The 27367-nt window shown below is 33.8% G+C and overlaps 1 pseudogene; it reads right to left on the bottom strand.

The window, feature by feature from the left end:
• Positions 1 to 2082: 2082 nt before the first annotated feature.
• LOC149570484 (chaperone protein ClpB1-like) overlaps positions 2083 to 27367 on the bottom strand; it is a 45170-nt pseudogene continuing 19885 nt past the window's right edge.

Here is a 27367-nt window from a genome sequence, read left to right as displayed (position 1 = left end):
TCTAGGTTTTCCCTATGAACTTATGCAGTAGCAGCTTCAACCTATTCACCGAGATTTTAAAGAATATCTTGTAAGTAGTGTTACATAGACTAATCAGCCTAAAGTTAGAAAGGACCTCCAAGTTTTTCAGCTTGGGAATCAGTACAATGAAAGTTTTCTTGAGACATTTAAGAAGCTTCCCAATTCTAAAAAAATCATAGGCTGGTCGAAGGAGGTCCAACTTGATAACCTCCCAGAAGTGCTAAGAGAACACCAACAGGAAACCATCTGGTCCCAAGGATTTATAAGCTTTCATAGAGAACACTTCTTTTTGGACTTCCTCCTTAGTCACCATTTGCACTAACTCCTCATTCTCTTCAACCAATATCATGGTGGGCATTGAATCAATCAACCATTTCCTATTGTTCTCTCTAAAATCTCTTTTCTCATCTAGGTAAGAGTTTCTAAAGTAAGCCATCGCCTAGCTCCCTATCTCCTCAAGCTTAAATAACTTCACATTAGTGTCATCTTTGATGTTATCAATTGTGTTTCTTCATTTATGAATTGAGGTAAATCTATGAAAAAATGCAATATTCCTATCACCCACTTTGAGCCATAACACCCTGGACCTCTGCTTCCAATAAGTCTTCTACCTTATCATCATTCCTTCCATACTTTTTTGTGTTTATACTCCTCCTGGATAATGTTATCCATGGGTATGCCTTCCCCCATAGCTTTCTATAGCTTGACTAACTTCCCTTCCACCTCAACCTTTTTCTTGAAGATATCACCAAAAAAAAATTCTTCTAGGATTGCACATTTCATCTTACATTCTCTAGCTTGACAAAGAGTCTATACATTTTTGTTCCTTCAATTTTGATCCCCCACCACTTAGCCACCCTAGAGATAAAGTTAGTATGGGATTGTCACATCATTTCATATCTAAAAGGTCTTGGGCCCCCTAGGGAATCTTCCTTTTAGCTAAAAAGCATAGGGGAATGGTCTAAGACCATCCTAGGTAGTCCCATAAGAGAGCAGGAAGTTAATCCTTCCCATCCAATCGGGACCAAAAGACTATCTAGTTTGGGTTAAGTGAGGTCAACACCCTTCCCATTATTCAACCATGTAAACTTCACCCCACGCATCTCCGCATCCATTAAACCATTATTATTTATAAAATCAACCAGGTCTTTCATACTATCATTAAAATCAATCATACCTCTAATTTTCTCTGAAGGGTACAAAGGGAAGTTAAAATCTCCCATACAAAAGGTGTTCTTATTTTGAGAGAGAAAAATAGATAGCTCCACCCATTAGCTATGTCTTCCACTTTTGGTATTAGGAGCATACACATTAACAATATTCCAAGTCTTATCTTCCTTCTTATGTTTAGCTATAAGATAGAATTTAGAACTATAAATTAAACTTCCATTACTAGCATCTGGATTCCAGAAGGTAGCCACTCCACTTGACACTCCTTTCACTCACTATAGCAAAATTTTTCTCCTAGCCAAACATAATTTGCAATGTTCTTCAAATTAATCTTAGTAATTTTAATGTCCTAGAAGAGTGGGATATCAATTTTCTAGTTTGCAAACTATTTGATGGCAAACTACTTATGAGAGTTGTTTAACCCCCTCTTGCTCCATGATAGAATAATCATTTGCTACCTTTTGATAGGGGTTCCAAAGTACCATGCCTACCACTTTCCATCCACTTTACTTTCTTACTTTTTTTCCCTCACTTCTCTGCATCCAACTTTAATTCTACTCCCATCTCAGGTTTCCTTGAAACTATTGTGTATCTTCTTTGAGTTTGCCACTTCCCTTCCATATCATCTAGCTGGGTTAGAGAATCCACTTTCTTGTTTGACTATTCATCCTCATTATAGAAAAGGACCCTAGTGACCTCTCCCTCCTTTGAGTCATTATCCTCATTATTCTCCAAGGCCTTATCTATGTATCCTCTAAAAACCTCCTCGATCACCAAGTTCCTTGAAGGGGTAGTAAGGAGCACCTCAATTCCTTATAGAAAGGGAAAAGAAATTTCCCCTTCCTCCAAACCTCCCAACTCTCCTTCTTGTGTGAAAAGTGCCTCAAGGGACTAAACCAAGCCAAACTTCCCCTCCAACTCTTCCATCCTAACCCTCCCCATCACAACATGAGTGTTATCTTCTTGCTCCTTCCTAGTAAGGGAAGTCAACCCCTTTTCCATTTTTTCTTGAGAGACCTTCACTTCTAGCTCCTTCCTAAGAGGTGGAGTCACCACCTTGCTATCACGATCAAGAGAGCCAGTACCCACCACCCGTAACTCTTGAGAAGGATCCCTCCATTTTATAACACCCTTAACATTCTCCTCATCCAACCTACCTATCTTCTTACAATCTACAATCAAATTCCCAAATGACGAGCATGTCTAGAAAAAGAAAAACCCACATTCTCATAAATGATGTGTTGAATCTTCTTAACCCACTTTGAGCTTAGTATAATAGATCTAGGTAAGGTAGTTCCCACCACTACATTTACACTAAACCTTGCAAAGGCCAGTTGAGACCTTTCCAAAGTTACAATATTTGTAGCTACAAAGTGCCCAAAGGAATCCCCAATGGATTTTAGGATCCTCTCATCCCAAAACTCAAGTGGAAGGCTCAGTAACCTAACCCAGACCAAAGCCATCTTACTTAGTTCTTTCACTAGGTCCAATGTTGAATGCCAGTTTTCTACCACTAGGCTATGCTTTCCATATGACAAAGAACCAACCATCATCATTGCCATATCTTCTAGTGCTTTAAATTTAAAGGAAAATAGGCCTCCCAAAATGGTCAAAACTATGAAACTCCCCTTCAACTTCCATTTTTAGCTAACCCACTTCCTGACCATCTCAATGTTGGAAATATAGAAGGAGTAACAAAGAAGGGTAGTGAATCAGTTACCACTAAAATAAATCCCAAATCCCTTAGATGTCAACTTTAAAATTTATACTAAGAAAATTTGATTACTATTGTTACTCAGTAAACACACAGAAAATTTTGTCACTTGGTAAATGTAGAGTGTGAATTACTTTTAGCAGATCTTAAAATATTAATAATAATTAACTTGCAAGCATAAGAGAAATAACATGAACACATGAGACATCAAGATTTAACATGGAAACCCAATTTGTAAAAAACCACCAATGTAATTAACTAGTTACTATTTTTCACTCTTCTAAAGTGAGCCCTATTAGAAGCCAACCCTATTAAAGGTTACAAAACACACTATTAGGTGTGACCCTATTAGGGGATTTAATCACCCTACTAGGAGTGGCCTTGCAAGAGGTCTTTAAAACAATTCAATGGAATTTCCACCTTCTTAGAGGATTTACAACTGGTTGTTAAACCAACTCTGTTAAGAGATTTTAGATCACTGCTACAATAGTTAGAGAGTAACAATGAAATGGCTTGATTGTGATGCAACTGAATTTTTGAATCCATATATCTTTTCTACTTAAACTTGATCCTTCGTGATTGGATATTACTTTTTTTCTTCACAATGATACTTGCTTATCCTTCAAGTTCACTCACTCTCTTTTCTTTTCAATTCAATCAACCCTTGCACACCCACTAGAAATCTCAACTTGACTTTTTATTTATACCTTCTAGATTGTCAACTCGGCCCAAACTCAAATTACAATAACTAATATTCATCATTTTATTTGGATAGAATCAATACATAAAGTAATTAAGCTTGATATGCAAAAATAAGAAAAATCCTTCATAAGCCAACCCTGCTTAGTAAAAACTAACTTTGGAATGATTCTCTGTGTTAACCAATAGAGGCTTGATTAACATTGTGAACTTGTAGAAATCCTTTGGCAACTGAGTGAACTAAGTGAATACTAACTCTATCCATCTTTCCCTTCATTAATTGAGTGAGCTTGGTTAACACTCTTTTCTACCTCAATTCCTTCCACACCTGAGTGAGCTCGGTGGACACTATCATTTATTCAGAGAAAACCTATGAATGCTCAGTAGACAAGGAAAACCATCTTCATTGACCAAGTGAGCTTGGTAAGCACTGATTGTTAGTTGATATGATATTTTTGTAACATCAAAGACAACACATAATTAATTAATTGTATCCAACTATCTCCCTCTTTGGAATTGATGGAAACACAACATGTCATAGCACAATGAAATTTGAGAACAAGATTCCTTTTGACAAAAAGTTTCTCGCTCTTTGATTTTACACAAGAACTTCTTTATGTTGTATTGTCCCTTTGCATAACTTCTTTTCAAACTTCTCCCTCTATAAAATTTTAGAAAGATAAAGATATGACAATAAAATTATCCCTCTTTGACAACACATGCCAAAGACAACACAAGACAAATTTATATCAATGTACCTTGAGTGCTAATCTATATGCAATAGTAACTAGTTAAAATTGGTGTTTTTCCCAAATTGGGTTTCCACATTAAATCTTGGTGTTTATTGTGTTCAAGCTATTTTATTTTGTGTTTGCAACAAAGATAAAGTAGTGGTAATCATAGATAACATCTAAAGTTTATATGTCAAGCATTTACCGAGTTACAACATTATGTATGTGTTTACCCAGTTTCAACAATATTCATTTTTTAGTTTTCTTTTTATACTAACATCTAAAGGATTTGGGATTTATTTTAGTAGTAATTTTTTCACCCTTCCCCTCTCATTGACTCCTCTTATATTTCCAACAATTGGTATTAGAGGTTTCGGTGCTTGCAGAGAAGGTTTCAAGGATCTAAGCTAAAAGATCAGGATGTCTTACAAAAGAGAAATTCCTTAGCTAAACAGAGACAATTTTGCAGCATGGAACGGACTTATGAGGTTACATTTGGCTACTATCAGTGATTCAAGTTGCAAATATCTTGATACCGAATACAACACTCCACTGGAAAAATTATCTATTGAAGATATTGCTGAAAAGAAGAATCATAATATCATGATGATTGATATTGTATCTACTCTCAGTTATGTTTAATTTGATGAGGCAAAGGATTGCCAAACTACTCATGCAATGTTGACCAAACTGAAAGATATCTATGGAGGAGATGACAACAATTTTTTAGTTTAAATTTTTTTTTTCAAATACATGTATGAGTTAAAAACCAACTAATGATTAATTTCTAGTCATGGCCTATGAATGATAAAAACCATTACTAAAGTATGAATGGAGATAGAGGTCAACTTACTACATGATATAAGATGGCATATAAATAGGATAACCAAAATAAAGTAATCATGTGTTGATTCATATCACAACATTTATTTTCAAGCTGAATTAGTGGGATGTAATACAAAACAATAGTTGCATCCCTCTATCACCAAGATATACATAATATATCCTACAAAAAGTGAGAAATGTGTGAAAATGGAGGTAGTAATCACGCTAGTCAACTTAGTATATCATCCATATGATGATTATATATAGAGACAAGTACATATTCCTATAACAATTTGCATATTCAATTTTCAAGTCTCATCAAGTTTACTATGGTGTGATGTGTTTATTTCAACAAGAGATTTTTTGGTTTTCTAAGTTTTATAGTTTCATTTTTAATCTTGAGGAGCCTAAAAGTTTGCTAAGTATCAAGTGACTATGTGTGCAAGTGGATTGCAAGCACAACTATTCTTGTTTTGGTTTAGTAGGAAAGCCACCTTGAAAGGTTTCCAAAAGAGTTATCAAGTTTTCCTATACATTTAAAATTTAGCAATCTCCTAGGTTTCCATGTTTTTATCAAATGATTGCTATGCTAAATAACAAAAATTAAAATAAGTTTTGTAATAAGGTACATTGAAAAGTAAAGTTTTAACACATGAAAAATTATGAACGAAACCTTTTTATATTCATCATTTCATTACAAATATAATATTTATAGTTAATAATTGAACAACTTTGTCTCAGAAGTCTTTACATAGAAACTAAACTATTTACTCCAAAACCACACATATCATGGAAGAAACACATAAAATATCTAAAAATAAATAGATCATTTAAATGCAATAACTTAAGGAGAGATAAGTAGTAAGGCCACAACCTAGAATAAGGCCGAGTTGTTGAAGAAGGAGGATTGACACATATCTGGACCCGCATCCTTGGAGTGCACCTCTAAAATAAAGGGAAAACGGGGGTTAGCTCTAAATGAACTTAGCAATGGAGCTTTAAGCTCTATTAATATTCAATTTATTACATTTAAAGCCCTACGTACTTTCAAAAATATTATGCAAAAGAGTACTAAAAAGGAAAAGAGAAAAAAATGATCTAGAAACTAACTTTTTATGCTAATAACCTATTTAAATGTGTAGGTAAAAAGGAACAGACAAAAAACATGTTTCATGTTAATTACCTATTTAAATGTACAGGTATAGGTACTGAGAAACTAGCCATTAAAGGTATATATTATTTTAATATGAAACCTTTTGGTTAATTTTTGTTGTAGATTTAATTTATGGTCATTTAAGCAACATTCAAAAGATTGAATGAAATATTTTTGCTTCTTAGGAAATATTCTCTGAAAAGGATAAGGTATTGGGACAATAGTGAATTGTTAAAGAGACATCTAGATGTTAGAATATATAGTCCACTAATATAACTGAGGGGGGTAAATTGGTTATCCAACTAATATCATAATTATCAACGTTAAACAAACTTAAACATATGAGTAATATGAACTGAAACCACAGCAAGATACCCATACCCAATAACACCAGATATGTTAACTAGGGAAACCCTTAATCAGAGGGAAAACCTCAGTGGGGATGGTACCCACAAAATGATATACTAATATAATTATTCCTTGTTAGAGGATGGATCCTATTAGGAGTCTATGAATACATTCAGTACATATAAGTCCTTGTTAGGAGAATTTGAATCCCTGTTAGGAGCTGTGTCAACCCTGTTAGGACTTGTGAAAGATAGTTGGAACCACTACCCAAACAACTTCAAGGGAAAGACCAATGAATCGACTGTCTAAATGATCTTTGTATTATTCCTTGCAAAATAATAGAATGGTACTATATTTTTCCTTTCTCTTTCTTTATCATGTCAACCAAACCTCTGCTCCTCTTGATCTTGTAACCAAATCACAAACCTCACATCCAATAATCCCTTGGATCGCTTACTTGCATTTAGTAAGCACTCTACTCCTTTTCGCACTTTGCACTTCAATAATTATCACAGTATTTCAATTCACACTCTACAATCAAGGAAACCATCTTTCTTTTATATCATATCTTCATAATAATTCCTTGAGTCAGCCTTGAGGTTCTCCCAATTAATTACTATAAGATAATTAATTAATTACAATTACAATAGCACTGTCAGCTCACAATCCATGCAAAAATTCACACATGTAATACTAGGGCTTGCACACCTTAAAATTTTGATGTCACACTAATACATTTGGCATCAATTTACAATGACTATGTGTTGCAATTAGGACAACAATGTGTCGCCACTGTGACAGTAATAGACATCATTACTTTTTAGTCACTGATGCGATGTCTATCCTCTACTGTCATAATTATGATGAAGATCTTCCACTATGCAACCACTTTATTGTGACATCAACCCCATTGCAATGCTTGTAGCTAACATCACAATTGTGACAAATACCCTAGAAATTGTGAGGGCAGTGGGCATTGCCACCACAACAACCCCGTCGCAATGCTTTTAGCTGAAATTGCAATTGCGACGGCAGTGGGTGTCCTCGCCACATCAACCCCATCATAATGCTTGTGGTCGATGTTGCAATTGTGACAGACATCCTAGCAATTGTGACGGATGTGGGCATTGCCACCACAACAACTCGTCACAATTGCGATGGATACAAAGTAAAAAAAAAAACAAAATTTGCATGCTTCCAGCTACGTCATTATTTTTATTTTCATTTTAAAATGTCATTCTAAAGTAAGTAAACTGAATGCTAATTGGCCCTTTGGCTCCTATCAAAATAACTAAAAGTGTGAATTAATCAGACAACTACATTTTTTGGACCACCTCTTTCCAAATAAAAGTGATTCAAACAGAAAATTGCTTGATGGGAAAGAAATATGATTTGGATTTTGAAACTTAACAAACATAGCACCCTTTTTGGGACATACTGGAACCATACAGAAAATCCTTAAGAAGGGTGATTTGAAATTTGAATACAAAAATGCTCACTTGTTTGCAATAAAAACCTCACTATAAATTAAAATCTATGAACCTTTTTAGAACCACTTTGAAACATGTTCAAATTCCTCAACAATTCTTCTCTTTACAACTCTGCATCATAAATTTTCGTCTTGTCTTCATCAAGTAGGACCTAAAAATGGGCTCTTAATATGTAACATATCAAAATCATTCAACCATCCATCGATCAAAGAAACAACACTAAAATTTCATAGTGTAGATCTTCACAGATTTGTGAACTAAAAAACTTTATTTTTTTAACTAGTGTGGGTAGGAGAAAAAAAAACATTACCTCGTAAGCATTTTGAAGTTTCTTGAAGGCCTCCTCTGCCTTTACATTCCCCATATTCTTATCAGGATGGACTAACATTGCCTACGCAAACAAGTGGCAATTATTCCAAAATCAAGAAAAAAATATCAAAGCAAGTCCATGATAGCACAATTAATTTATGGTCCACATTGATAGATACCTTCTAGATCAGAAAGATGCAAAAGGATTTATTTTCTTCTAAAATTAAAAAATATCAAAAGTACCTTTTTCCTATAGTCTCTCTTTAAAGTAGTAGAGTTTATATCCTCAAAGCGAGATAAACCCAATGTTTCATAGTAATCAGGGCTATCAAGTAGCTACATCACCTCTTCTTTTGCTAGATTTGAAATTGGTTCACCTTGATTGTCAATTGATGGCCCTGTATTAAGCCCTCCAAACTGACTTGTGTGAAAGCTTCCACCAAGTGATCCGTTGGATGATCCAACCCCACCATGAAAAGAAAAAGGTTTTGTCAATTCATTGTAAAAATGCCTTCCCCTGGTTTTACTTGGTTTAGCTTGATCACTAGAAGTTTTCCCTTTGCTCTCATTGATACTTTCCTTGAAGAAATAAAGTAGAATATCACTTGATATGAAAGCCATGTTCACACAGAAAACCAAGCCAAGCCATCCAACATGAACTTTAGCACAATAGATGGAGTACATATTTGTGGTCAAAATTACTATGTTTGGGTAATCGGAAGCTAGAAAAATACCTGCTTAGCAAAATTATCATTATATTAAAAATAGAATAAATCCATTTGGTAATTCAAATACTCTCCCCAAAGAAGTGAATATATTGATAAAAGATACAAACTAAAGAAACTAGGAATGCCAACTCCAAACTGAAAAAATAATTACTCATGTACAACAAAGAGGAAATGGTCAAATTTAAACCTTAGGTCGGAAAATACCTCCAATTAAAGAAAATGTCCCTGTGATCCAAAAGCTCCCATACATCCACAACATTAGTGCTCCCAAACTAAACATAATCAATATTCCATGTGTATTACCACAAAAAAAAGCTGCTACACAAACTATTACCTAGGCCATTCAATCAAATGTCAAAAAGAAGCATGTTCACAAAATTGGTTCAAATGAAGCTTACTAAATACCATATATCATGCCTTGAATCCACAAAAAACAACAATAATGGACCAGCAAGAGAGATTAAACTGCATATTTCTTCCCTTTGTGAAAACCCAAACTCCTTACCCCTATTAGAGAAAACAATTATGTTTATCCCTAAGAAATACTAATGAAGAGTTTATGATGACCCTCTTTGAAAAAGAGAAATGACAAAACTGACACAAGATAATCAGTTGTTGATAGCCTCTTCTTACCAAGTTCTTGATGGTTACTATTGGAGCAATAAGAGGTTCATCAAACTTGCCTAATCATAAAGCAAAATAATATGCCTTAATGGAAGATCCTTAGCTAATGTTTGTGGGATATGATGAGCCAAAAATTAATATAAAAATATAAACCTAACATATTTAAGACTCTTCTCAGTTATTGAAAAGATTCATATGTTCAACTTCTCTTAAATTCGACTCAAGAGGACAACAAAACTACAACATTTTATAAAATATCTGGGCATGTTAAAAAATATTAGTGAAGTATATTTCCCCAAGTACTATTTGTTAATATGAAATATATAAAGACACATCTTAGAACCTAAAATAATGCAGTACCACATATGTAGAAATAACCTCAAAGAAAAGGCTCTCAAGTAAAAAACAAAAGTAGATTTAAAATTGTCCCCAACTTAATAAAATTGTAACTTACTGTAAGTAGCTATTATAGTGTCTCGAGTAATGGAGATATTGATGCTGCATTTAGAATCAATTTCTTTCATGGATCCATGAGGAAGCTTTTCTAATAGGCCATAAGATCATCTAATGTTGCTATCCAGGGATTGTGCATTAGATCTCTCTCATGAATGTTGACTGTTGTATCATTGGTGATAACACAGTTCCAAGACAGTGCTGAGATCCAAGGATGCAATAAAAAAGCTAAAAGTTTAGAACTTCATGACAGTTCAAAGCATGAAGCCTTAGATGCATATGACAACAATCTAAGCATAGGACAAAATACAGAAATATTTAGTATCTTATTGAGCTTCACTTTGTTTTGAGAATAGTTTAATATTCTCTACTAAACAGGGCCAACCACATGAAGGTGGAAGCTCATTTGGCCCCACCCCCCTCCCGCTAACATCACTTTGCATTCCCTGTTAACATCTAACATTCATTCATTCTTTCAATTATTAATAAAATGTAACATTCAATCAATATCACATGATAACACTCATTAACACATTAGATTCATTAACATGCAACATTCATCAATATTCTGCATTAACACATAATTCATGAACATTCATTAGCACATAATTAAGTTCATTGAGACATAAAATTTAGTCATTATCAATTAAGGTATGTAGATGAAAATCATTTCTTTTTTTTCTTTCTATTTCTTTTTTTTCTATGTAAGCTCTAAGAGGAGCATCAATGTCATCATCAATTCCCCCCTCATCAGTTGTTCTATTCTCTATTCTTGATGATCTCAAATTCCTATGCTATTGCAAAGGGAGGTCATCTGTAATAACAAATAAAAGAGTTAAATTAAAAATAATTTATTATAATTGTTACAAGTATTTAATTATTTTGAATAACATAACTGTGGCACTCGTTACCTAATCTAACCACATCATTTTATCTGGACTCAATGTCAACACGCTCATGAACATCGACCCCTTGATCCTCTATAGCTACTATACAAAATGTTACATTAATCCAAACACCAATTGCAATTACATATAAATTTTTTAATAGAAAATGTATACCTCCACCACTAGGATGCACATCATGCGAACCTTTAGCATCCATAGATTTTGTAGAAGGATTGTGAGGCTACATTCTAACATCCTACACATTGTTATCATTGCTTGCTTAAAATAGATATACTCATTTAATATTGGAACTTAACATCAAATAGACTAATTGGTAAAGTATTCAATTTAAAATCAATTTCATTTAGCTTATTTACCTGTGGCTCAGATGCATCATTATTAGAACCTTCCACACTAATTTCAGCTTGTAGTTATTCAGCCACAGCTCTATAGCCTTGTTGGAAGCCAATTCTCTTATCCTCTTCTATGAGGCATCTCTTGAACTTTGAGCCCTACATTTTTGCGTGGTATGGTGAATTTTACTTGCATCGTTTCATCAACCTATGGAGGGTAGTTAAAATATCAAAAGGAAATACAAAAGTTGCAAAAGTTGAGGATCAGGAGCATAAACAAGCTAGTCTATCCTAGCATTTCCCATCACAATATATAAAAAATTTGATACAATTTTTCATTTACTAATACTTAAAACTTGTGCTTGAAGTTTTGAAAAACCACCAGAGCCGAGCTTGTGTGTCCTATGCTTTTCTAGTCTTGCCTTTGTTACCTTTGATGTGTTAGGAAATCTATGAAAAGTTTGAAATATGTTAGATAGTATAAATATAGAGGTTAATTAGTACATAATTACATTCTCAATAGTATCACATACCTTTCTATACTCTCTACTGGTGTAATTGCATTTTTCTTGTTAGCTTTATACTTTCCATCCAAAATTAGAGCCTGCCACTCAACCTTAGGAACATAGGGCAAACACTCATACTTGGGGTTATCTTGTAAATGTTTTCTGTACTGGTCCGTAATATACTTGAAACATGAACCAAATTTTTCAAGGAGATTGTTTCTCTCGAATGCATGAGGTCCAAAGAGTTGGGTCATGCTCTCTATAAGATCATCCTTCAACTTTTTGTCTTGGTTATTCCACCTTTTAAGTAAAAATAAACATGTTAGACTCATAAATGAAGTGAAGCTACCTTTAATATAGTTCAAGAAATGGATGAAAAGGAAAACTATTCTAGAAATGATATGAAATCAAAATAGTGGTTTGGGGTTTTAGTTAGGATATGATTTTCCTCCAGGTATGCACGGTGGGCCCAAATATTTGCAAACACTCATCACCAAGTTTTTTCCAAAAAACATCACTCCTTACAAAACAATCATGGGATCATTAGTTGATTAAGAGTGATAAAAAACTAAATTACTATTATATCACTATAGAATAATAACTTTAAAGTACCTAGAACTTTGGCTACTTTTAATGGAATGCCTTCATCATCGCTGATGATCAATATGACATCCTTCACCATTCTTATACTAGGAACATAGGAACATCTAGAAAATGATGTTGCAGCTCATATTGCAAAAAGTTTCATAAGTTTCATAATTCTTTGTCACAAAGTATAAAAAAATAAATGATAACTGATGTTAAAAAGTTGTAAAAAAAAATTGTTTTTTGCTATCATAAGATAGTTATGAAGGGCAGTTGGCATCCAAGGAGTCTTTGTTTAGTTTGATGAGTCAGTTAGATGGGAAAAAGGCTTGGAAAGTAAGGCCTTTATAAGAAAAAAGTGTTGTAGTCGATAAAAGGGGTGTGTGTGTACGAAGAAAAGATATAAATAAAATAATTATGCACTTCACTGTCACAGTGACAGTTTTCTAATTTGCAAGATTGAGACTAGTAACTCAATAAGGTTCTTGCCGTTCAAAAGTTATTATTTTTCTTCTTGAAGAGATTTTCATGTTTGGTTAACTTTTTGCAAGGGTTTTGTAAGTTATTCTCAAGAAAAACTACTTTTTAGATCTATGTTGTCACAGGAAACGTGACAATCTGTCACTATTTTGAAGTAATTTGGGAAAATGTGCCTCTCCCACTTTCTGTGATTAAAATGTAACTTGTGGTAGAGGTACTAAGGCTTGTAAATAAGATTACTTTAACATGAATTAGATGCAAGTTATAGTGAAAAAAGAAAGGAATGGTAGGGTGACTATTGAACCAAACAGTGAAGGTGCATTTGCAAGGCACCACATGGTGAATATGATGATCTAAGGGTTGGAATGTCTAAATATTTCTTGAAAACATCTGAGAGGGTTTGTTTAAAAGTGTTTGAGCCATTAGAAAGATTTTATAAGTTGATTTAGGGTCTTTTCTAGGAAGCCCTAGGATAGAAACCCTTAAAGGGAGGGTTTGATGGAAAAGTATCTAGAAATGCATGGAGGGTTAAACAAGTTAAGGAATCCTACTATTTATTAGATGCCTTAAGGTTGTGTAAAGGTTTGGGAGGTTGATAATAAGCACAAAAGGTAGTTTCTTTGTTAGGAAAGGGCTAATTAGGCCTAACTAATTGTAGAGGAGGCCATAGAAGGGTTCATCAGTCACAAGTTGAAAGGTTGATATTTGCAAGGGTTTAAGAACTCATTAAAGGGTATTTGAAGAGGTGGAGAAGTTACCATGGTGTTTGAGAAATTTGGAAGAAAAATGAAAGTTGCATGCAAGACGGGGCTAATAGGACAGTCCTACAAAAGACAGTTTTGAAGATTGGTATAGAGTTGATGCTTGTTAGGGGTTGGAACTCCTTAGTTATGCTATTTGAAGGTTATTGAATAATAACCTCTAATTTATTGGTAAAATTGCTGTTACAGTGGGTTGTACGATTTCATACAGTACTTTCATGATTACTCTGCAAGTGGATTAGTGGTGGATGTGTGTTCAGAAGGTTTTGGCTATGATTTGATTCAATTTGCAATTGTGGTTTGTGAGTTATTAGCATTTTTGTCTTGAGAGGTCTGAATAGTCCTATTTTCTAGGGCCTTGTACAAATGCAGCCCTAACTTGCAAATCCACCAGTGGCAATCTCTAAAACTGAGGGATATGCAAGTAAAGGGACTTGTCTACATGATTCTAGTAGTTGGAGGTGTGGTGAGCAGGGCAAGTATTTTTCCAAGCTGGCCCTAGGTCAAGCAAGACCATGTGCTTGATTGGTTTTTTTTGTTATTGTGGTGACGGTCATGTTTGGAGGCACTTCTTATCTATGTGAGTGTTGAGGTTAGATGCATTGAATGTGTTTAAGATTTCCATAAGTGATTGGGGTCTTGGGAACCCACCTAGTCCATCCTTCCTTGAAGCCCTAGCCTAACTTGATCAACTAGGCCTAAGTACCAAGCAGCAGTTTGGAGGGTGCTTGAGAAAGATCATCTTAGAAGCTTCTAGGATTCTAGAGAGTTTCTTAAGAGGTGCCTAAAATAGTGGAGAAGTCCCCATGCCATAGAGGGATGGTGAAAATACAAGAAAATGGATTGGAAAGGCTACAAGGATTGTAGGCCTAGAAGTGCAAAGGATTGTTGTGGATTTGGTAGATTCCAAACAAACTGAGGATTGTGGTTGGAATGAAGGTCCTAGTTGCTATCACCATTGCTTTTCTCAGTGGGTGAAGTTTTTGGAGTGGATTGCCCCATTTGGGTTCAGTAGTTGTGTATAGCCAGTGTAGGTAAGGGGACTTATGCCAAGTCCTAGATCCAAAAATTGGATTGTGAAAGCCTTCTAAAGGCTAATAGAAGAAGTGGTTGCTAGACTCTACATCAGAATATAATTGTGATTATATACTACAAGAGAAGTTGATCTTCAATATTACAATCTTTCATAACTAAAGATAGCTAATTGAAGTTTGACCTATAACATAACCTTGTATATCCAAGCTATGAAAGGAGTTGAGTTCTTATGGTTTGGAATCATAAAATTGTGAAAAAGTTTAAATATTGAGTGACTACCAAAGGGGGGTCATTATAATCTACATCGTAAACACATAACACTTAAACACATAACAAAAGAGAGAAAAGGAGGGATTTTTATACTAGTAGATGGTGCAATAGTCGATGCCTGTAAGCTGCGTGTTGTTGACTCAGTAGTCAAAAAGAGATTTGTGGTTGTCCTAGATGGAGGCGACATCATCATAGGATACAATTGATCTAAAGCTGAAGAATAAAATTGTTAGAGCATGCATAAATATAGAATGTGTGGACTAACATGGACAAGATTGTTAGAGCATTAAAAAAATATTGTTCGAGCATGTATTGTCAATGATTATGATCATTCCTATATATATTCAGTGGAAAACACAAGTGGGGAATGGAACATGCAATCTACCTAAACCACCTGCAGCACCCTCATCATGGGCATGGGGCTCAAAATTACATAAAAAACTCTGTAAAGACAATGCATCCATATTTTAGTTAATGCCATAAAAGACCATAACATAAAAACCATGGTTGAATTCTTGTTATAATTAAAAATTTCATTAATACTTACTTTTAAGGTTTCAGAGGTGTGCAACAATTCAGATCCCCTATCTTTTATTTCCTGAGTAGTAGGCTTTATCGTTGCCAAATGTATAATTTCTCTGCCAATTTTCTTTAGCACCTTTTTAATCGAACTGATTGGGTCATCGGTCTCTGCTAAATCAATATAGAAAGGGTCCTCCTCAGGGGGGGTTGCTGAGGGACTAGAGATTCCTTTCCCTCCCTCTAACCACTGGCCCTTTGTGACAACAATAGTATTAGTATTATCAAAATTACTCCAAAACAATGAAGAAAACCACATTAAAAAAATAACATTTTGCTTCTATCTAGTTTGCACAATTACAATGAGTTTTACCTGCTCCTGTGTAGATGAGCCTGGAACATCGCTAGCATCCCCTCTGGGCATTTGCTCCATATTGTGCCCCTGTGTCAATGATCAATTATAAAAATGTTAGCCAAAAATTTATTGACTAAATGGTATGTTGGAGTCATTGATTAGAAGGTTGTTTAATAGTATGTACCACCCCCATGATAGTAGCCTCGTTTGTATCTATGCTGTTCAAATTGTAATCAATAAGAAGCTCTTCCCCTACACGTATTGATTTTATCACACAGATGAATACACAATTTCACTCACGCACCTCAAATATGTAATTGGGTTGCTTTATAGTTGACCCAGGTCATGTACTATTTATAAAACCCACAATATTCCATGTTGCTTTTGGCCTTCCATAAATGTATATAGCCACACTTTTACTTTGATTATTGGTTTGTTGTTGTATATAATTTGCTGAGAAGTCATACCTATGCATACTTTTTTTATATTGAACAATATGCATCCAAATTTTGTAATCATAACATGGTCCAACATACTCCATCAATTCAAAAACTTTGTTGTAAGAAACCTTTATGTCATCCATAGAAAATAGGCCCAAACCATGTAATAATGATTGTGCTATGTGATATATCCTCTCGTTAACACAAAAATCCATGTTTATTGGAGAAAGTTCATTGGGTACCCAATGTTTCTGTAGATGTTGGTACCTCAAGGGAACCTCGATGTCGCCTTTCATCTCATCATCATAAGAACATGACCCCCCCTTGAGCAAGGAAAAATTCCATTCTTTTATTGAATTTCCTTCTAGTACTTTGACCTCTAGTTAATCTCCTTGTTCTAGATAAATTACATATCTGACTTTCCTCTTCTATTCCTATATTTCCCTCACTCAAGGAAGACACTTCTGAAAAATACCTATTCACTGGTACTTGCAAATGGGAGAGATCTTAGAAGAAATAAATCTTACTATTGATAAGTGTATTAAATAGACTATCTATAAGAAGTATTGACTTATACCTATCGATCCATGAGACTGTGCCGAATGCTCCTGAAAGGGGTTCAGTTTCCTACAAATGTAATTCAATTATCGTGAGCATAATCACATCATAATCATAATCACATCCATCATAAGCATCACATAAAAATTAAGAACATTAAAAGGTACACAATATAACACTTAAATCAGGCTCACATTATAAGCCTACTAATGAAGTAGGCCTAGTGAAGGGCTAAGCACTTATATTATGTTTTCCCTATAAATTTTATTCTAGGTACAACTCCCTTTTAAAGATATTTAATGAATTCCCTTTTCTAAAATAAACACTTACAAATTCTTTTGACCTAAAAGAAAATAAGGCTCAATACATTCACACATCAATATGTGCTTTAAATACTTTTATTTAATTAATTTAGATTAATATTTAATTTAGATTACCAGTATTCTATTTGTAGTTGAAACTTGTATCTTTTAAATAGATAATGAATAAACTATGTAACCATATAACACAAATATATTTCTATCAAGAAATGAATATTAAATAGATTAAGGGTTGATGGCATACCTCTAAATTTCATCATTATCATCCTCATCATCATCATCCTCCTCCTCGTCATTATCATCATCATCATCATCATCATCCTTGCCATAATAATCATCGTCGTCATTGTCATCATCATCGTCATCATCAACATCATCATCATCAACATCAACATCATCTTCATCATCATCATTAGTAGCAGTGTCTACATCATCTTCTACTTCTTTGGTATCTTCTTCTTCCATTGCATTATACTTTATTGGCCTTCCTCTCGATTCATGTCTAACAACAAATGACCAACCCAGTTTATGTGGAAGCTCTGAGTAAAATACCTACTCACATTAGCTCGGAAGAACATAGGGCTCATCCCCAACTAGCTCAAACAACCTTGTATTAACCATTGTACATCCATTATCATGTTCAATAACAGTTCTATCAGGATCATTTGGATTAAGTCGTAGCCTGTACCATTTGAAAACAAAGAGTACTAATTTGAAGGAACTAAAGTCAAACTCAAGTATATCATCCAAAATGCCCTAGTATCAATTTTCAAACTCTTGAAGATGTAAGTCATTTCTAGATAAAATATTAGTCACTTGAAAGACTGCAGTTATTCTTGAATCACAAGTTTTCTTTGTGTCATCCAACACTTTGACGTGAAATTTTTGACCATTACAGAACATAGCCTTGTGGTGTTTAACCTACAATAATATGTGAAACATGTCAAAATTATTGTATCATGAGTTGATAAACATACAGGTGATTAACAAATTTATACATACCTGGAAATCTCTTAAACCACATGCTAAATCTATTTCCCTTTGCATAACATTGGAATCTCGATTACGATGAGCTTCTTTAACCAATGAAGATACACCTTCCCATTTTAATGTCTGACTAGAATTTTGACATCATTCAATCCATACCGTCATCCAATCAAGATTGTTTGCAATATACAAATGTAGTGCATCCCACTCTTGAGTACCTGTACAAAAAAAATATATACAACTTACAATCGATTTATTTTGAAGATTAAGAAATAATTTATTACAATAACATCTCATAATTTATTACCTCTCACTTTATTCAATGTACCTTTCCCCATCAAGTACTCCCCTGCTAATTTTTTAAAAGGCTCGAAATCTCAAATGCGATCTACATGGATATTTGATGCAAACTTAAGAAGATATTCAGTAATGTACATCATAGTTTGGTATACCATATATCCCTCTACCATAGAACCCTCAGGATGTGCTCTTTGTTGAACCAAAGCCTTCAAAGATTTCAAGTGTCTCTCAACCATCCACATTGACCTAGTGTGTACAGGTCCACACAATTCAATCTCCTCAACTAGGTGTATGAGGTAGTGTTCCTGTGCATTCAAAAAAGTTGGAGGTAGACACTTTTGTATTTCACATAGTAAATGGAGAATTCTTCTCTTCCAATAGTTTATATATTATTTATGGATTTCTTTAGATGACAACCACCTACATTAAGAGATTCAAGTCACAAAAAATATAGATATGAGACTTTACAAAATAATATACAATAAATTACCTAGCAAGAAAAACAAATCAAGAATATAATAAATATATACAACAAATTGAATAGATATTACTACTTACCTCATGTATTTTCCAAGATTGTATATCACTTGTTTGATGTTATTCTTGAAGGGCTCTAGGAGAGATAGAGGAAGCACGTACAACAATAATTATAAACCAACCATTTCAGTTTTTTCTAACATAACATAACAAATAGTACATGTAGTTTATGAATATATTGTAAATACAGAAGAACATAAACTACCTTGATGAAAGTATGCCAATCATGCGTTTTGAGCCCTGGCCCAAATTCACTTTTTTTTGATATGAGATTGTTTATGTTCGTAGCAAATCCTGTAGAAAATTGAATTTTTTATATGACTTCTTCTATGGCATCACTTTGTTGCTTCGTTAATAACTAAGGAAGGGCACTTATATTAATCTGATCTTTGTTGCTATTTGAGTGAATGCAATTCTTCAATGCATGATTGGATTCATGAATGTCATTACAAATTTTGACAATTTTTTCTTTGTCATGCCTTCCATCCAATATTTTCCATAATGTCTCTATTATATTCTTTCCAATATGCATAGTATCAAACAAATGCACAATTTGTAAGTGTTCGTAGTAGGGCAACCTGCTAAATTGTCTGGGATAGCTTTTTAGTCCCTTTGGAAGGTTGTCAGTATTGCCTTGACAACCTTCACAATCATCAATTACACAATTATTAAACAAAAATCACAATAGAAATATATAAATTACAAACATAAACCATTAGGTGGAATGACATTACCTCGACAATTAATTCTATTATATTCCAACTTCCATAGGCGAGGTGTCATTCTTCGTGGCTTTGATGTAGTCTCTTCTTTCCCATTGAAAAGATGTTTTTTCGTACTTTGATAGTTATGATTCCTGTGGAGGAAGTGTCTACACTCATCAAACACCTACTTTCCTAAACTTTTTGAATGATGAGATTTCATCTTTGGACCACAAATTGGACATGCAAATTTTCCCTTTGTTTGAAGACCTACAAGATAATGATATAATTAGATTATTAAATATGTTGATTTTTATAATTAGAATTATCATGCTCAACTTGAATTCACTATAACATACCACAAAAATGTGTTAGCCCTGGGGCACCATGTATTGATCATGCAAGTATTACATGGAATTGAAATTGTCTTTGTCATATTGGTCTAGACATGTCATACATAGTGACACTGTTCCATAACTCCACCAACTCGTCGATAAGAGGCTCAATATATACATTCATATCTTTAATTTGATATTTACCTACTTGAATGAACAGTAACATTACATAATTATTGTGACCATTTTACTACAAGATTTGTAAGTACATGTAAATTAATAACTATCAAATGATAAGATACCTGGAACAATCATTGCCAACATAACGTGCTCCCTCTTTATTGACATCCACGGAGGAATGTTATTGTTGATAACAAAAATAGGCCACACTGAGTAAATAGATCTCATCTCTCCAAATGGATTGACACCATCTGCTGCCAATGAAAGCATGAGATTACGAGGTTCTTCTTTGAAGTGTTGCCACTTTTCATCTATGTGCATAAATGTTGAACCATCTACAGGGATTTGAATAATGTCATCTCAATTTCTATTGCGTGCATGATAATCCATAAATTGAGCAAAGCTACTACACCTGAATAATTGTTGCATCTATGGAATAATGGAGATGTAACGAAGAACCTTTTGAGGCATCTTTTTTGTTAGTCGATCTATTCGATATCTACTTGTATGACATATAGGGCATTGTGTTGTAAATTCATGTTCTTTATAATATATAATATGATCATTGGGACAAGCATGTATTGTTTCATACTCCATTCCAATATCTTTCATAATAGCAGATAATTCTCGATATGGGCAAAATAGAATATTTGATGGTGGTAACAAAAAATCGCCTATCAATCTACAACAAAAAATATAAGTTATTAATATAAACAATTTTAGTGGTACATTATTCACCCTTTGTTAACTATAAAGACATATATGACATACCTTAACATATGTGACATTGTTATGTTGGATAAACCATTCATAACCTTCAAGTTTAGCAACAACAATACAACAAAGAGAAGAGTTGTTTGGGAGTCTTTGTATAGGGTCTCATATGCATTCTCAAGTAGAGGTACATCGAGGCTATCATCATCATCATCATCGGATATGCTTGGACTAAATGTGTTATGGATCAATGTATTTATACCATCATCTTCAATTGTGTTTTCTAGCACACGATTGTCATCTTCCATGGGATCATTATCTTCACCTTGGATATTCGTAGCTCCATGTTCCTCCACTTCAAAAACCATATTCTTCAAATTGTTGTGTTTCATATCATGTACTTCCCTAGGGAGATCAACCTATATGAAATTGATTAACATAAATAAACCATGATCATCAACTCATCATCAAGTGATTTCATATGTATATAAATTGTTAAAATGATATAATGAACAACTTGCGAGTGGATGATAGTCATGCCCCCCTTCAATGTGACCATTCTCCCTATAATGTCTCTTAACTATTTTGATTAGCAGTCTTCTACGGTTTAAGCCCTTACAAATTTTGCAAGGACAATAACATTTTCCATCACATTTTCTTTTCAAGTTAGACCACAATCTAGTGATCGTCTCCCTATTTTTTTCTTCACTTATATTATCTAGCATGATTGTTCTTCATAGGAAGCAAAAATTGGGCTATGAAAACTTCGGTCTACAACTTTCACAAACTAAGAAAAACTGTCGAAAGTACACAAATCTTATTAGACCTAGTTAAATACTTTAATATTTTAACATACTTTCTTTGACTTTATTCCTAAGACATTTAACCCCATCACCTTTTATAACATTCAATCAATTGCTCTAGGGAATTTTGTGGACAAGATTATTTGTAAAACTTTGACCAACTACCTGAAGTTCTTATTTCAAGAGACCTTACAACCTTAAGCCACTAAAAGAAATTTCAAAAAATATAAGCTAAAATTCTAGTTAAAATATACATTAGATTAAAAAATATACAATTTTCATACCCGAGCGGACAGCTATAACTTGTGCAACGGTCTTCTTGCTTAGCTGTAGAAGCTCTCTAGCAATCAAATTATACAAGCTACAAGGCCTAACAGCAATTTCAAAATATATAAGCTACAATGCAGGACATATTACATGACATGGAAAAAGGAACAAAATTTACAAGCTTTAGCAAGACATATTAAACGACATCATAGTGCTAGAGAGATCACAATTATATGAGTCAAACATAGTCATGAAAAAGCACATAAATTAGTTATTATATGGAATTCAAAGATATATAGTTAGATAGGGACATCCATAGGGCATATTGAAGAAATGAAATGGTCATATAGATTTCATATAGGATTTTGAAGATGATAGTGTTCTAAGGAAAAGAATCCATTCATATAACCATAATGACATTAAATTTTTAAGCATGTACAATCATCAAATACCAAAATAGAGCAGCAATAAATCATTAGAAATAGTATTTGCTTAAAATTTTATAAAGCCTTTTCAAAAATCCATTTTGTACATATCATGCAATCATGGCATTCCATTATACCACATTTCTTAGATAAATTTGTTCAAAGAGTTCATGTGCCTCGTGTATATTTCCACATTTTGCATACATGTCACAATTGGTTTTGGTTCTATGATGACTACTAAGGGGGATGTTGGTCTCAACACAAAAACTAGAGGTATAATAAATTACATCAATAATTTGGACCAATGATGTAATGGAAAACAATATTTTTAAGCCAAAGTTGGCATGGATTTATACTTTAGGACTAACTAGGCAACATTGTGCATATTTGGTCAAAGAGAGTCGAATGTGATAAAAACCATATCATCATGTTTTTCATGATATTGAAGGTCATCATCACCATTTTATATTTTCTTGGGCCTTAGAGTGCATATGAATCTTCATATCGCAAAACTACAAAAATGTTACGATGTTGTCAATAATAACATTGAAAATATTTGTGTTGGTCTTCTGGATCCTGTTGGCTTTTGGGATTCTACTAGTGCTGAGCCTTCTACAAAGGCTAGAGGTCCTTTTACTAGGGTTTCTCTACCTACTAGCTCTATGTTAAGGGTTGAGCTCCTAGTCAGGGTTGTTGTTTCAACTAGGGTTAAGTCTAATGCATCTTCTCCTTGGGATTTTCCTTCTATTCTCGTGTTATCATATTCAACTGCTGGTGTGACTAGGGTTTCTATCTCTACTAGTGACTAGGGTTTATTACCTGTTACATTGGTGCTTCTTTAGAGAGTATCGTGATCCAAATCCTAAAGAGAATTGCACATGAACGTAGGTATTTATTAAGCTATAGTCTATTTATTGCAAGTGATCTGCACACCCATGTAGAAGATAAGTGGTGAATATTTACTAAATCAATTGGAAAACAAAGAAATAGAAAGAAAAACTCAATCACTCCAAGCAAGAAAGTAGGGTGAGGGAGGCACGGTGAAGATAGCTAAGCTTCATGCAAAATTCAAGGATGTTATAATTTGTTCACTAATATGAAATGAAAAGTACACTCACATTGTGCCTTCAGCATAAAAATTAATAGAACTTGTTGGCTACTTGTTAGTTCCATCCAATAAACATTTGTGTCCACATGTAATAAGGTTTTCATTTGAATCTTGAATAATAAATCTTGCACCTGAAGATCTAGGATTACCCTTCAAAGCATTGCAAAAATTACACTTCCACCACCCTTCAATAGGTTTATCCTTAAGCAATATTAGCAAGCACAACAATATATGGATGAGCCCAACCTAACCCATTTATGGGCAAAAAGGTTTTAGATAATCTAGGTGAGATTGATCCAAAGGTGATGCACAACAACAAGATCATTAGCCTAACTACACCTCATGACTCGCCTTCGCACCAACTCGACTACACACACAACTACACATGCACCGTTAAAAGGGTTTGTGGTAATCTAGGTGACACTTGAACCAAAGTTGATATATAGCATCAAGATCATTAGCCTAACAAATGTAGTGGTTTTCGGTTATTGATTTGATTTTTTACAATAAGAGCCCTAAAAGATTGTTACAACAGCATGCCATTTTTCTCTTTAAGCTCTCATGTTATTGATTTTTTTATTTGGACAATTTTTTTTAGGTTTTCTTATTGATTTAATATTTTTCGCTTTCGATGAATTGTATCTAGTATTTTCCACAAATTGGATAAGCAATCCATATTTGAAGTGGTTAAAATTTGAATTTTTTGTTTGGGATAAGCAATCCATATTTAAAGTGGTTAAAATTTATATTTTTTGTTTGATGTACATGTTATAGGTACAATTTTCTTTGATTTTATTTGGTTTAGAAAGGGGAATCAAGGTGAGATTTTTAATTGATCTTTGTTTTTCTTCAATGAGGGATTGATGCATGCTACTTTTTTTTTTCCTTTTTAATGCTCGTATGGACTCTAGAGGAACTTGTTTCTTAATTGTTTAGTTTGTTGTTTAACACATCTTTTTCTTATCTTCCCTTATTATTTTCTTGCTTAGGATCCAATTCCTCATTGATTTATAAACTACAAAGATTAGCTTTTGTTTTAGGTTCATAAATCTGAAATCTCTCTTGTTTTGGTTATGCTGGACTAGTATTTTGACCAAATTTTGATCCTTACTAATGTTGCACATTATGTTATGCAACCGATTACATTTCAAAACTTAAACTAATAGAATTTAATTTTTTTTAGGGTAGTGATAGTTGACTTATTTAAGATTTTGGTTTTAAATAGATCCATAAGGGCATGTAAGGGTTTGATATTTTATGACATACTTTTAAGTTCTAAACCATGAAAAAATCCTTTTTCCTCAAAAGCTCATGTACACCTTTTGGATGGAGCTTCATTTCGAGGATTTTAAGTTTGTTGAAGTTTCGCATAGGTTATTTTTGCTTAAATCAAAGAAAATTAGCCCCAGTTCATGAAAGAATCATACTTGGTGTATGTACCTCTAGAAGCCATGAGAATTGAGTGGAAATCATTAAGGATCAAAGAGCTCCTATTTGCTGGCCCATAACTTGAATAATACACAATATTTTACATATTTAAGAGTTTGTGTGGTCCAAGATGTTGTAATCTTGGATTCAAGGCTGCTAGGTGAGAAGATCTATTAAAAACTGATTGATAAGGAGGTAAGATAACAACTATAACCCCTTTATATCTGTATATTTCTTCATGTAATTTCAAGCATGTGAGATAATGCTTCAAAATTAGGAGATCTCAATGGTTTGTTTCAGTTGGGTTTTCCATGAAAACAGTCAAGTTTTGAATACATTGCATTTTGTAGTTTGAAGTTTAAGGTTTGTATGATTGTGTAAAAAGTGCCTCAAACAATGCTACGTACAAGGAATACATTCATTGTGTCCTACATGACCCTCTACATGTTAGTACTGTCATTTTTTATCTTTGGATTCTTCAATATTGCTCCTAATACAAAAGAATGATATGTCATAGGGGTTGAATCTACACAATAGTTTCCTTACGAGTGAGATCAAATAGCAAGGACAAACATAACCAAAATTCACTGTCAACCAGTTGCAAGAACACTCAGAATCAGATGGATATGTAAAGGGTCTACTAAAACTTCAAATATACACAAGATTGTAGAGATACTCGAAGAGTTTACATGCAGTAAGCAAGTTTGTAGGACATTGTTGGCATTGTTTAGAGATCCCAAGGACCTGTATGATCATAAAGTCCAATAATAGTTTTGTTGAAAACATGTAAAGGACAATCAAGGGCCACTAATGTTGTCAAATTCCTTTGAAGCCATTTAAGAGGTTGACCAATGCGATCAAATAGGGGACATGATGGTTACACTACCAATGCGATTAAAAGGTTTGTCTAACTCTAAAGCACCATGAAGTCATTCAGAGTTTCTATTATATCTTTATGGTTTTCTTAATATGTGAGAATCTCTGTCTTTGAATTTGAGGCCTATGTGAAATTTGAAGAGTCTAATGCATGGATTAATACAAGGATAATAACAATGTTTTAGTGATATACTCAATGCAAGCAAATAAGAGCCTTAAAATAGTAATAATTGAAGCCTAACATATTTGTCAAAGAGTATGCGCATGAGGTGAAACATATGTACTCATATTTAATAGATGAACTAATGATATTAAATCTCAAGAGCTGATGCTTTGAGAAGATTAGTATGGTACGATGATCAAGGTGTCACGAATCAGTGTGAAAAGGTCATGTTGAAGCTTTACAAAGGAGTATCAAATAACCAAGGGCATTGTTGCCCCTCTGGAAATACTATCATATCTATCAAAGTTGCTTCTAGCTTGGTTAAACACTGCCCCTATTGTCATGACACGAGCTGTATGCTAGTTCTAGAGCAAGGAAGGCAACCAGTGATAGAAAGTGTGAAGATAATGATAGAACAAATATGTTGAAGAACATGAAATGTGAGTGCTGTTGAGTAGTAGTAAAAAAAATTGTGAGGGCGAGATATCGAGCATAGTTGATTGATATTCGCAAACTTGTCTAGGAAAAAAGTGGGCAAGAGGGGAGTATTTCTAAACAAATATTTTGGAAATATGAAATAAAATGGAAGCTTGTTACTAGAGCAACAGGTATCACTCTAGATCAGATGTATTTGGAAACATAAATCGTGAGGGTTTAGGTTAAGTAAGAGTTCAAACAGCTATTATGTCAAAATTCTCATAATAAAAATATTGTAACCACATATAATACTAGAGGGTTGGGTACTTGAATTGAATTCAACAAAACCCCATCTAGACTTTAGCCAATTCAACTAAACCTCATCCATAGACTTCAAATCCAAGTCAACAAAAACTCAATCCACATTTAAAAATTATCAATTCACAATGTAAGCTAGCAGATTTGATTCTAGCTTTGGCCAAATATGTGCCCGATTCTTCTCTTTTCCCTAAAAAATATACTGATTTTAAATAGGAACATGTAGAGAAGTATAATATTGGGATCTATCTACATGCTCATAAATAGTGCATTCATAAAACAAGCAATGGAAACAAAAAACCTCACCTGAACTCCGAAAACCTTCTAAAACCCTTGTTTAATGCATAGAGAAGTTAGTTTGTAGATCTGGTATTACATTCAAACATTTAATAATTGTGACCCCAACAACAAGAAATCCTACAAACCACCTTCAAACACCAAGGAGCTACCATACAACCAATTAAACCTGGTAAA

This window comes from Cupressus sempervirens, chromosome 3 (genome assembly GCF_028749045.1).
Source record: "Cupressus sempervirens isolate cs-2001-9-10 chromosome 3, ASM2874904v1, whole genome shotgun sequence".
NCBI lineage: Eukaryota > Viridiplantae > Streptophyta > Pinopsida > Cupressales > Cupressaceae > Cupressus > Cupressus sempervirens.
This window is presented reverse-complemented; position numbering and strand designations above follow the sequence as displayed.